Source organism: Sphaeramia orbicularis, chromosome 20 (assembly GCF_902148855.1).
Source record: "Sphaeramia orbicularis chromosome 20, fSphaOr1.1, whole genome shotgun sequence".
NCBI lineage: Eukaryota > Metazoa > Chordata > Actinopteri > Kurtiformes > Apogonidae > Sphaeramia > Sphaeramia orbicularis.
Window position 1 is genome coordinate 38,853,647 of NC_043976.1, and position 12,789 is coordinate 38,866,435.

At 37.0% G+C, this 12,789-nt stretch overlaps 1 pseudogene; it reads left to right on the forward strand.

Annotated features, from left to right (window-relative positions):
- LOC115411055 (netrin-G1-like) overlaps positions 1 to 12,789 on the forward strand; it is a 157,500-nt pseudogene that overhangs the window by 89,951 nt on the left and 54,760 nt on the right.

Consider the following 12,789-nt stretch of genomic DNA (forward strand, 5'->3'; position numbering starts at 1 on the left):
TACAGGAGCTGAACCAGCGCTGGGACTTGTACCCACTCGGCTTCTGCGAGAAGTGAGATTTATTGTAAATCAGTGGCTGGCCTACGTGACTCAGGGCCTTTACTGTACTTTAATGGCAGTGTATGTGTATGTGTGTGTGTGCGGTTGTGTGTGTTCTGTCGCATACGCAGAGATCGTGTTCAGCGAATCGCACACTCCTCGGAGATCATGTTCACCACCCCGCGACTCGCAACCGTGATCCCTGCACAACTCATAAAAATCAATGGAGCACACCGACAACATAAGCAGCTCCTAATGCTCTTCCTGTGCGATAGGACAAAATTAGATTGCAGCCATAGCCCATAATGGCGAGGGCCAGGCAGGTGAAGGGGATTGGAAATGACGGTGATTGAAAATTAATCGAATGACCCGACATGGGATCCCGGACATCTGCTTAGACCCCACAGGTTGTTCATAAAGCTGGGAATAATTGCACTGACAGGCCATTGGTGTTCCACATCGTGACCTGGAAGATAAGGTTATTTCACCCCCGAAAAAGAAAAAAAAAAAACATAAATCGTAATTTGTCAAATGAACAGTCATTGTGGCAGCACTTTAGTTTGCATAAAATATAACACATAATTTATTTATTTGACAGCGTGCTCATTAAGCGGTGGTAGAAACAGCTATTTTTCATCAGGGATTTTCTATACTACTTTATTTCTCATATAACAACTCAGGAAAGTGTCATAATAAAATGTAATTCATGAATAGAAGCGGCGCCGGTGCTAATACATTTATATAATGCCGCTTCCTGGTGTAATATCACGTCCTTGTGCGGCAGTGCATCACCTGCTGTTTGACTTTTTTCCCCGAGAACGGTACAGTCGTTACAGTGCAGCGCCACGCAAATATATTCTCCGTATAAACACAGTTAAGATGAATGTTTCCTCTCCTCTCTGCTCAAACTGTGCGCTGTACTCTAATAGAAATGTGTTCCACAATAACAGCAGCTCCTGGGCCTTCTCCGTGCCTCTCTGTCTGCTTTATATTTATATCCCTCTCCATTTAATGTAGTGGGTCCCCTGCTAATCTTCCACAGTAGATGTAGATAGGGTCTGTGCATTATTGCTCTGTCAGCTACTTAACCAGGCCCTTTTTAGCACTGCATTAATGCGTTTTTTTTTTTTTTTTTTTTTTTGTCTGTTGTTCAGCTACATTGTTAGCAGCATTTTTTTTTTTTTTTTTTATACTCTCAAATACCGGATCAGGCTCCTGTAATGCACTGCCGGTTCTGGTAATGTGTAAATTTGAAGGATACAGAAATGTGCAAATGAAAAATTCCACTTTTTGTCGGTTTAGTAAAGTTTTAATGACCACACATTTGCATCTCTCAGTCCAATCTGGATTATACACTATATTGCCAAAAGTATTGGCTCACCCATCCAAATGATCAGAATCAGGTGTTCAAATCCCTTCCATGGCCACAGGTGTATAAAATCCAGCACCTAGGCATGCAGACTGCTTTTACAAACATTTGTGACAGAATGGGTTGCCCTCAGGAGCTCAGTGAATTCCAGCGTGGAACTGTGATAGGATGCCACCTGTGCAACAAATCCAGTGGTGAAATTTCCTCACTCCTAAACATTCCACAGTCAACTGTCAGCTATGTTATATGAAAGTGGAAGTGTTTGGGAACGACAGCAACTCAGCCTCGAAGTGGTAGGCCACGTAAACTGACGGAGCGGGGTCAGCGGATGCTGAGGCGCAGAGTGCGAAGAGGTCGCCAACTTTCTACAGAGTCAATGGTACAGACCTCCAAACTTCATGTGGCCTTCAAATTAGCTCCAGAACAGTGCGCAGAGAGCTTCATGGAATGGGTTTCCATGGCCGAGCAGCTGCATCCAAGCCATACATCACCAAGTGCAATGCAAAGCGGTGGATGCAGTGGTGTAAAGCACACCGCCACTGGACTATAGAGCAGTGGAGGAGCCTTCTCTGGAGTGACCAATCGCGCTTCTCCATCTGGTGATCTGATGGATCGGGTTTGGCGGTCGCCAGGAGAACGATACTTGTCGGATCACATTGTGCCAAGTGTAAAGTTTGGTGGAGGGGGGATTATGGTGTGGGGTTGATCTTCAGGAGCTGGGCTTGGCCCCTTAGTTCCAGTGAAAGGAACTGTGAATGCTTCAGCATACTGAGACATTTTGGACAATTCCATGCTCCCAACTTTGTGGGAACAGTTTGGAGCCGGCCCCTTCCTCTTCCAACATGACTGTGCACCAGTGCACAAAGCAAGGTCCATTTGGACATGGATGACAGAGTCTGGTGTGGATGAACTGGACTGGCCTGCACACAGTCCTGACCTCAACCCCATAGAACACCTTTGGGATGAGTTAGAGCGCAGACTGAGAGCCAGGCCTTCTGTCCAACATCAGTGTGGGACCTCACAAATGCGCTTCTGGAAGAATGGTCCAAAATTCCCATGAACACACTCCTAAACCTTGTGGACAGCCTTCCCAGAAGAGCTGAAGCTGTTATAGCTGCAAAGGGTGGACCCACGTCAGACTGAACCCCATAGACTAGGAATGGGATGGACCTGAAATTCACATGCGAGTCAAGGCAGGTGAGCAAATACTTTTGGCAATATAGTGTATATGAGCCTGTCCACACCAAGGTTATAATAGTTTTGGATTTTTCATTATAGTTTAGTTTTAGTTAGTTTTGACTTTTTTTCTCTAATTCAGTTAGTTTTAATTAGTTTTTCGAGCAGGTTTGCTAGTTTTTATTAGTTTCCGTTTTCTTCTAAATGCTTAGTTTTAGTTTAGTTCTAGTATTAGTTTTAGGTTTTTTTTATATCTTTTATCTTCTTCTCCGTCATATTCACATAAATCCCAGACAGGACTCTGCTGCTCCACTGTAGTGACCACTGTGCATGAAAGGGTTAAATAACCTTTATTGCACAAATTGTACCTAAATATGACTAGTCTTTGCTCTTTTTCACACATTTGACTCATGGCACTATCACGTACACAAACATATGCACATTCAGGAAATCCTCGAGTTCTCGGAGCTACTTGGTGATGAAAGACGCCTCCTTGCCTCCTCGGCTTCCTCGGCTTTAGGTGTGATAGCAAGGAGATGAAGAGAGATGCGAGTCTGAGAGGAGGAAAAGCATCTTTTTTTAAAATATTATTTCGCCTCCTCTACTTTTACGGGGGCGCATTACCCAGCATGCTTCCCTTCCCTTGGTGAAGAGGATGTTTATTTTCGTGGGCATATTGCCTTATTGAGGGCAGGGGGTACAGCAAATGGGAGGGAGGGCCCGTGTTCAAATGGATGATTATAAAAAGTGGAGCTGGCGTCGACGTCCTGAAAGCGGAGCATTCCTCGGAAAATGAGCGCCATCCAAAAATACCCGGCGCTTTTGAAGAACGCAGATCCTCATGGAGAGGAGTGTCAATGTTCTTGTTAACATTGTCTGACCTCGACGGTTTGTGCAGCCTCCGCAGATGTGGCCGAGCGCTGCGGTCATATTTAGAGTCCTAATTAATGCTCGGTTCAGATGTAGAAATGATCGATCAAGGAAGCTGTAAATGTCTGGGATCCGTCGCCAGCCCATGTCCTGTTGCGGGGGTCACCATGGGGATGAGACGGACTGTATTATCTGCTCAGCGACCGTCTGGCACATGGGAACGCCTGATGGACGAACGAACAGGCAGGCGACAGGATGAAACATGTCCTCCTTCTGTGTCAGAGGCTGAGTTTGCCATCTATGATGCCATTTGATATTTTCTCCATGTGTAACATTGTGTGCAAGAGCCTTCAGTTCATGTTTGAGGAGCAGAAATGTTACGAAAATACATGATTTTTTTTTTCTATTAAACCCTCAAAGACCTAAACGGTTCCTTAATCTACAGATATAACATGTTTAACAACTTCTGAGCCACTAATCTTATCAATATATTTAACCCTTTAAGACCCAGAACTAAGTCATTTAGATGTTTGATATTTTCTCGATGTGTAACATTGTATGGAAGAGTCTTCAGTTCATGTTTTAGGAGCAGAAAAGTTACAAAAATACTTTTTTTTTTTTTTCTCTATTAAACCCTCAAAGACCTAAACGGCTCCTGATCTACTGATATAACATGTTTAATAACTTCTGAACCACTGATCTTATCAATACATTTAAATACCTTTCAAGACCCAGAACTATGTCATATAGATGTTTTACATGCAGCAGCCTTCAGTTCATGTTTTAGGAGCACAAATGTTAAGAAAATACATGATTTTTTTTTCTATTAAACCCTCAAAGACCTAAACGGCTCCTGATCTACTGACATAACATGTTTAATAACTTCTGAGCCACTAATCTTATCAATATATTTAACCCTGAAAGACCAAGAACTAAGTCATATAGATGTTTTATATTTTCTCAGTGTGTACAATTACGTGTAAGAGCCTTCAGTTCATGTTTTAGAAGTAGAAATAACATGAAAAAAACATTTTTTTTTTTTTTTGCTGTATCCCTCAAAGACCTAAACAGCTCACTCCTGATCTACTGATATAACATGTTTAATAACTTCTGAACCACTAATCTTATTGATACATTAAATACCTTTAAAGACCTTGAACTATGTCACATAGATGTTTTATATTTTCTCAATGTGTAACATTGTGTGCAAGAGTCTTCAGTTCATGTTTTAGGAGCACAAATGTTATGAAAATACATGACTTTTTTTTCTATTAAACCCTCGAAGACCTAAATGGCTCCTGATCTACTGATATAACATGTTTAATAACTTCTGAGCCACTAATCTTATCAATATATTTAACCCTTTAAGACCCAGAACTAAGTCATATAGACGTTTGATATTTTCTCGATGTGTAACATTGTGTGGCAGAGTCTTCAGTTCATGTTTTAGGAGCAGAAAAGTTACGAAAACACTTGATTTTTTTTTTTTTTTTCTGTTAAACCCTCAAAGACCTAAACGGCTCCCGATCTACCGATATAACATGTTTAACCCTTTCATGCATGAATTATGAGAACCTTAATCAAGATTCTTTTTTCCTAAGTGTTTTTATTCCTCTTTAGGCGTGAAAAAAAAAACAATGTGATTGAATTTTTTTATGAACCGATTTTACATGGAGTTACAAAATCATGGATTTAATTTTAGAAGCAAAGAAACATGTATCTACTGATATACTGTGTGACAACTATGAGATACATTTTTAATGCTGCTAATTGGATGTTTTCTCACATTTTAACAATACCTGCATGGAGATAATATGCAAAAAAAAAAAAAAAAAGAAAACTTTTTGTTTAATAATGAAAAAAAAGTGTTAATTACAGTTTAATAACAATCAGCATTTTTTTTTTTTTTTTTTTTTTTTTACAATCAAATATGTTACTGCAAATCAGGGTTATCTAGAACTACCAAATTTACAGCAATGGTATGAATGTCAGTGTATGGGATGATACATAAGCATCCACTGTGTTGGCTGATATGGAACTACAACAACAAAATCCATAAATATATAAGAGAGCAGCTGTAGAATAGCTGTCCACTGTAGTGACCACTATGCGTGAGAGGGTTAATAACTTCTGAGCCACTAATCTTATCAATATATTTAACCCTTAAAGACCAAGAACTAAGTCATATAGATGTTTGATATTTTCTCAATGTGTACAATTGTGTGCAAGAGCCTTCAGTTCATGTTTTAGAAGTAGGAATAACATGACAAAACATGATTTTGAATTTTTTTTTTTTTTTTTTTTTTTTTTTCTGCAACCCTCAAAGACCTAAACGGCTCCTGATCTACTGATATAACATGTTTAATAACTTCGGAATCACTAATCTTATCAATATATTTAACCTTTAAAGACCCAGAACTATGTCATATCCTCCTGAGACCCAGAAATGCTTTTTTGTCCTCTGTAGGTGACAAAAGTTTGACATTCCATTATAAAACTAATTAATTAATTAAAATTATTTTAAAATGTATCTAAAAAAAAACTGTTGCATCATGCAGTTTCCAACCAAGACAATTGTTTAATGTAAAAAAGCTAAAATTTTCATTTTCCTGGGTCTCAGGAGGATATAGATGTTTGATATTTTCTCAATATGTACAATTATGTGGAAGAGTCTTCAGTTCATGTTTAAGGAGCAGAAAAGTTACAAAAATACATGACTTTTTTTTCTATTAAACCCTCAAAGACCTAAACAGCCCCTGATCTACTGATATAACATGTTTAATAACTTCTGAACCACTAATCTTATCAATATATTTAACTCTTAAAGGCCCAGAACTATGTCATATCGATGTTTATTTTCTCAATGTGTACAGTTGTGTGCAATATGGAATAACATGAAGAAACATGATATTTATTTATTTATTTATTTATTTATGTATTTATTTTACTGTAACCCTCAAAGACCTAAACAGCCCCTGTTCTAATTCTAATTCTATCAATACATGTAAATAGTTGAGGTAAAATGCAGTTTGTCATCTTTTCATATTCATCAGATTTGACCCATTTGGACATTCAGAGGCTCCGTAGTTACCATGGAAACACTGTCATCTTCTAGAACATTGATTCACCAGTAAAACCCGTGGAGTTGGATCAATGACACTTGTTTTTACTTTAAGTGAAGGGTTGGAAAAAGTCACTTGGCTTCAGTTTTCTCTGTTTTGATGTAATATCTATAGAATTTACTCTGAGCTTTAACCCATAATGACCCAAACAGTCACTGACAACCAAAACCGTCTACTGAGCTTAAGTGTTTCAAACCTGTTGGTCCACTAATCCTATCAATACTTATAAATAATTTATGTAAAATGCAGTTTGTCATCTTTTCATGGTCATCAAATATGACCCATTTGGACGTTCAGAGGCTCTGCAGTGAACATGGAAACACCGTCATCTTCTACAACATTGATTTAACAGTAAAATCCATGGAGTTGGATCAATGACGGTGGATGGAGACACTTGGTTGTTGTTTATTACCTTGTTTGTTTGTTTGTTTGTTTGTTTGTTTGTTTGTTTGCAAGGTAACTCAAAAAGTTATGGATGGATTTTCATGAAATTTTCAGGAAATGTTGATACTGGCACAAGGAAGAAACGATTATGATGGGGGGGTGCAGATTTGTCTTGGCAGAGGTCTGCGCTCTCCAAGTGCTTTTCTTGGTTAATGATGTATTTTGCTGAAAAAGTCACTTTTTCTTCAGTTTTCTCTGTTTCTAATATAATAACCCTCAACTTTAATCTGAGCTTTTATGAACGACCACATGATCAATAAACTAACCCTTTCACGCATGAATTATGAGAACCTTAATCAAGATTTTTTTCCTAAGTGTTTTTATTCCTCTTTAGGCATGAAAAAAAAAAACGTGATTTTTTTTTTTTTTTTTTTTAAATCAACCTGTTTTTCACGGAGTTACAAAAATGTCCACTCAGCTACACCATGAATTTTCTTCTTGAAGCAAAGAAACATGTATTTAAAACCCAATATCATAAAGTGATATGAAAACAGTGAAATGAAACCATGTTTAATGCAGCTAATCTGATGTTTTCTCACATTTGAACATATTCTAATACTAGTTATTACACACTTCATTGAGATAATATGCAAAAAATAAATATTAACAATTGATTTCCACTCAAGAATCAATCAAGAACAGCAAAGTTACAGTAATGGTATGAATTGCAGTTCATGAGATGATGCATAAGTGTCCACTGTGTTGGTTGATATGGAACTAAAACAACAAAACCCATGAATATACAAGATTAAAGCTGTAGAGTAACTGTCCACTGTAGTGACCACTATGCATGAAAGGGTTAAATATCGGAAAATACCTGATGTTTGCTGAAAAAACACAAAATACAGAAGATAATGCCATAATAAATGGCGATAAATCACTTAAGAAAAGGTAAATATAAAGAAAAAAATATTTTTGGAACTGCCACAAAATAGTACTGGGTCTGCATGATTTTTAATGAACATCTACATGACCAGTGAATTAAATATAGGAAAATACCTGATTTTCACTGAGACATGCAAAATGTAGGGGATAATATCATAATAAATGGTGAGAAGTAACTCACTAAAGGTTCAGTATAGAGAGAAAATAGTTTGGAAGTTGCCATAAAAATAGTTCTAGGTCTTTTAGGGTTAAACTACAAAAATAGTGCCAGTGTGTGAACGTCTGTGAACCGACGGCGTCCACAGAAATCCTGTTTTTAGTAGCGGAGGAGTTTTGGCTTGCCTGGCTTTTGCTGCGTAAGAGGGCAATGATGACCATTTTTGGCAGCAGAGACATGAAAGCAGCAATAAAAGAAACCAAAGAAGTGTGAATCCAAACGGGCGGCGCTCACCTCTTTCATACTCTGACTCAGAACACTGTTAGATTTACTTTACACGTACGCAACATCTTCATTCCAAAGGTCGTCCGCAAACAAATGGATGGTTGGTGTGTTGAAGAAAGACATTTAACTTTTCACTCTAAGAAATGATTCACGGGGTTAGTAAGTTAAGTTTAAAATCAAGAGCTTTTTCTGCTTAAAGTATTAAGTTTCTTACAAGTACGCATTGTTATCAGTTGATAAGTTATTTTATTAAGTTGGTCTGAATGAAAAATAAGGAAAACAGTCTTAACTTTGTAACTTATTGATTTTGAGCAGACATTTCTGCCTTAATTTAACAAGAAGTATTTTAAGTTAGTAGTAGTAGCTTCCTCTGAAACACAGGTGTCAAACATACGGCCCGGGGGCCAAATCCGACCCACCAAAGGGTCCAATCCGGCCCCTCAGATGAATTTGTGAAATGAAAAAATTATAAGGAAGATATTAACAATCAAGGATGTGAAAATCATTTTAGGTCAGTTCAATCTGAAATGGGTCAGACCAGTAAAATACAATCCTAAACAACCTATAAATAATGAAAACTGTATATTTGTCTATTTGTTTTAGTGTAGAAAGAAGTAAAATTACACAAAAATGTTTACATTTACAGACTAGCCTTTTACAAAAAATGTGAATAACTGAAATTTCTTCAGAGAAGTATGTGAAATTTTAATCATATTCTCCCTGTGATTTAATGTTTTATGTATTTGTAGGTCCACTGTGATCTGTAAGTTGTGATTCACATGTATAAATGATCAACTTAGGCGAAATATTGTTAACATTACACTTACTTTACTAAGGAATTTTCAGGTTCATATTTATTCATGTTATGTTCATTCGTAGATGTAAACATTTTCATTAAAGAATTTACTTTTTTCAAGTTTTTATCCTATTATTTTTATTATTTTACTGGTCCGGCCCACTTTAGATCATATTAGGCTGTATGTGGCCCCTGAACTAAAATGAGTTTGACACTCCTGTTTTAAAGTGTTTGATGCATTAACTGTATTATTGACATTGTTTCTCTTTCTGTTTTTTTTTCGCAGGTATTCCTAATAACATTGGTCCAGTTAGTAAGTAAACAGTTTCCAAGGATCTATGAGAATGCCTGATGCTTCGCTTTGCTTATTGTTCCACCTTCACCATACACTACACCCCCCCCACCCCCCACCCCCAACATCCGATCGGTGCCAAGTGTTCATTTCTGATCCCAATCTTCCTCCAAACGATCACTCGACAGTTGTTGTTTTTTTGTTTTCTGGGGGGGTGAAGACAGATAAGCAATAGCTGTGGGCGAAATTCTCATGAATGCGGGCATATTAATTTACATTATCCAAGCCCGACTCGGCCAGATAACACTTGCCGAGCACTGCATGCCGAATGTCATTTGTATTTTTCCTCTCCCCCCCACATGCATTATAAATAAATGGCATCTAGACTTTATTAAAGTGCCAAGACCTCTCTGGCAGTATAATGTCACAGGAGGTCATTTTAATATAAGCCGCAAGCGCCTCGCCTGGTATTATCTTCGTCAACCAGTAGCCCCTCAGGAGGAGGAGGAAGAAGAGAGGTGCCATGTCTCAAGTTACCGCTGCCTGGAAGGCTGTGTGATGCAGGAACCATAGGACTGTATTGAACAAGTCAAAGTGCATTCACAGCCTGGCTCGGTTGTCCTTAATCTTTTTTCTCATTGCCTTGTTTTCTGTGAGTATCCTCTTCCCGGGGCAGCAGATTGATTAGCAAATTTACCTCCTTTCTGTCTGATCCCGGACCCGAACAGACTGACTGGGGCTTAACAGACACGGATGATTCTGATTAACTCATCCAATGATCGATTTATAGAATACACACTTGGATTTAGAGCTGTGTGTTCACACTTTGGCGTGAGATGAGTGAAGGAAGTTCGTCTGTTTCAGCCAAACTTCTATCTGAATAGTTTGTTATAGTCTTAACCCTTTATAGTTCATTCAGAAATACTCTGAAATTCACAGTTTAAACCTTAGTGTGTTATTGGAGGACATAACAAGACTTAATTACTTTTGGGAAAATTTTCAAATATTTTTTATTATGTAGAAAATCAAGGTCAATGAAGTTACAGTAATTGGTTCCTTGTCCATATGTGTCAATAAATAAATAAATTTATTATTATTATTATTATTATTATTATTATTATTATTATTATTATTATTATTATTATTAATAATAATAATAATAATAATAATGATACAAGAAGTATACAATTGTGGAAAAAATTATTAAACCATCAAAAGTCATCAGAAACAATGGTTATGCAATCCAGTACTAACTCCTGTGTGTATCATGTGACTAAAACAGACAGAAAAGAAAACATGGAATGCCTAAAAGCACTGTTTTTGTTAGAACAACGCCATAGATATTGATCGAAGAACTGAAGTGATTTTGGTTATTATCAAGAAAACATGGAAAATGGATAGATATCAGCTCTGAAATTAAACTAATATGAGATAGTTTTGTTGATATCATTATATTTGTCCAAACAAATGGACCTTTAGTTGTACCAGGCATTAAAATGAACGAGAAATTGAAGAAAACAAGGGGTGGGCTACTAATTTTTTCTACAACTCTCTCTCTCTCTCGCTCTCTCTCTCTCTCTCTCTCTCTCTCTATACATATATATATATATATATATATATATATATATATATATATATATATATATATCAGGTCACCAGTGGATGTTTAGGTCTTTAAAGAGTAAATAATTCAGGGAAAATACAGTTTGTCATCTTTTCACGGTCATCAGATATGACCCATTTGGACGTTCAGAGACTCCATAGTTACCGTGGAAACACCATCATCTCCTACAACATTGATTCACCAGTAAAACCCATGGATTTTGACAAATGACATTTTTTGATGACGCTTATTTTATGTTCAGTTAATGATATATTTGGCTAAAAAAGGCACTTTTTCTTTAGTTTTCTCTGTTTTGATATAATAACTTTACATTTTTAGTCTGAGCTTTTATGAACATCTGCAGGATCGAGAAATTCACTACAGGAACATACCATATTTTAACATAAAAATACAAAATGTAGATGATAATGTTATAATAAATGATGATAAATTTCTTAGTAAAGGTTAAATGTGCAGAGAAAATCATTTGGGGGTTGGGATGCTGCCCAAATGGCTCCCATTCGTCTTGTTTTTTAAGAGCTAAGTTGACTGATGGGCAAGTTTCCCAAAACATTTTAAACACTGACTAAAAGAGCCTGTGAACGTCCAAATGGGTCATATCTGATATCAGTGAAAAGCCAAGAAACCTCATTTCACCTGAATTATTTACACGTATTAATAGGATTAGAAACTCAACAGATCTTAAACATTTTAGATCAGTAAATGCTTTAGGTCACCAGTGGATGTTTAGGTCTTTAAAGAGTAAATAATTCAGGGAAAATACAGTTTGTCGTCTTTTCATGGTCATCAGATATGACCCATTTGGACGTTCAGAGGCTCCGTAGTTACCGTGGAAACACTGTCATCTTCTACAACATTGATTCACCAGTAAAACCCATGGAGTTGGATCAATGACAGTGACTTATTTTATGTTCAGTTAATGATATATTTGGCTGAAAAAGTCACTTTTTCTTCAGTTTTCTTTGTTTTCATACAATAACTTTAATTTTTTACTCTTTACATCTACAGTATCAATACATTCAGTATAGGAACGTACCTTATTTTAACAGAAAAATGTAAAATTAAATGATAATTTTATAATAAATGATGATAAACCCATGGAGTTCGATCAACGACAGTGGATGGAGATGCTTATTTTATGTTCAGTTAATGATATATTTGGCTGAAAAAGGCACTTTTTCTTTAGTTTCCTCTGTTTTGATATAATAACTTTACATTTTTAGTCTGAGCTTTTATGAACATCTGCAGGATCGAGAAATTCACTTTAGGAACATACCATATTTTAACATAAAAATACAAAATGTAGACGATAATGTTATAATAAATGATGATAAATTTCTTAGTAAAGGTTAAATGTGCAGAGAAAATCATTTTGGGGTTGGGATGCTGCCTAAATGGCTCCCATTCGTCTTGTTTTTTAAGAGCTAAGTTGGCTGATGGGCAAGTTTCCCAAAACATTTTGGACAGACTTGGAAACAGATTGTTCCCAGGTGGTTTTTAATCAGGCTTTAGAGTTCAGGAAGTGAACACTGGCGCTAAAGTCCGACGTCAGAGTCAGAAATGGACACATGGGCGACAACTCCCATCCACCCCCCTTCCTCTTCTTACCACTTATCCACCGCTTGCCTCCTCCACCTGCTCCTCACATCTTGGGGAATTCTGCACCACTTCTACGTCATGCATGTGTGTACATCTTAGTGTGTGTGTGTGTGTGCATGCTGTATATGCTA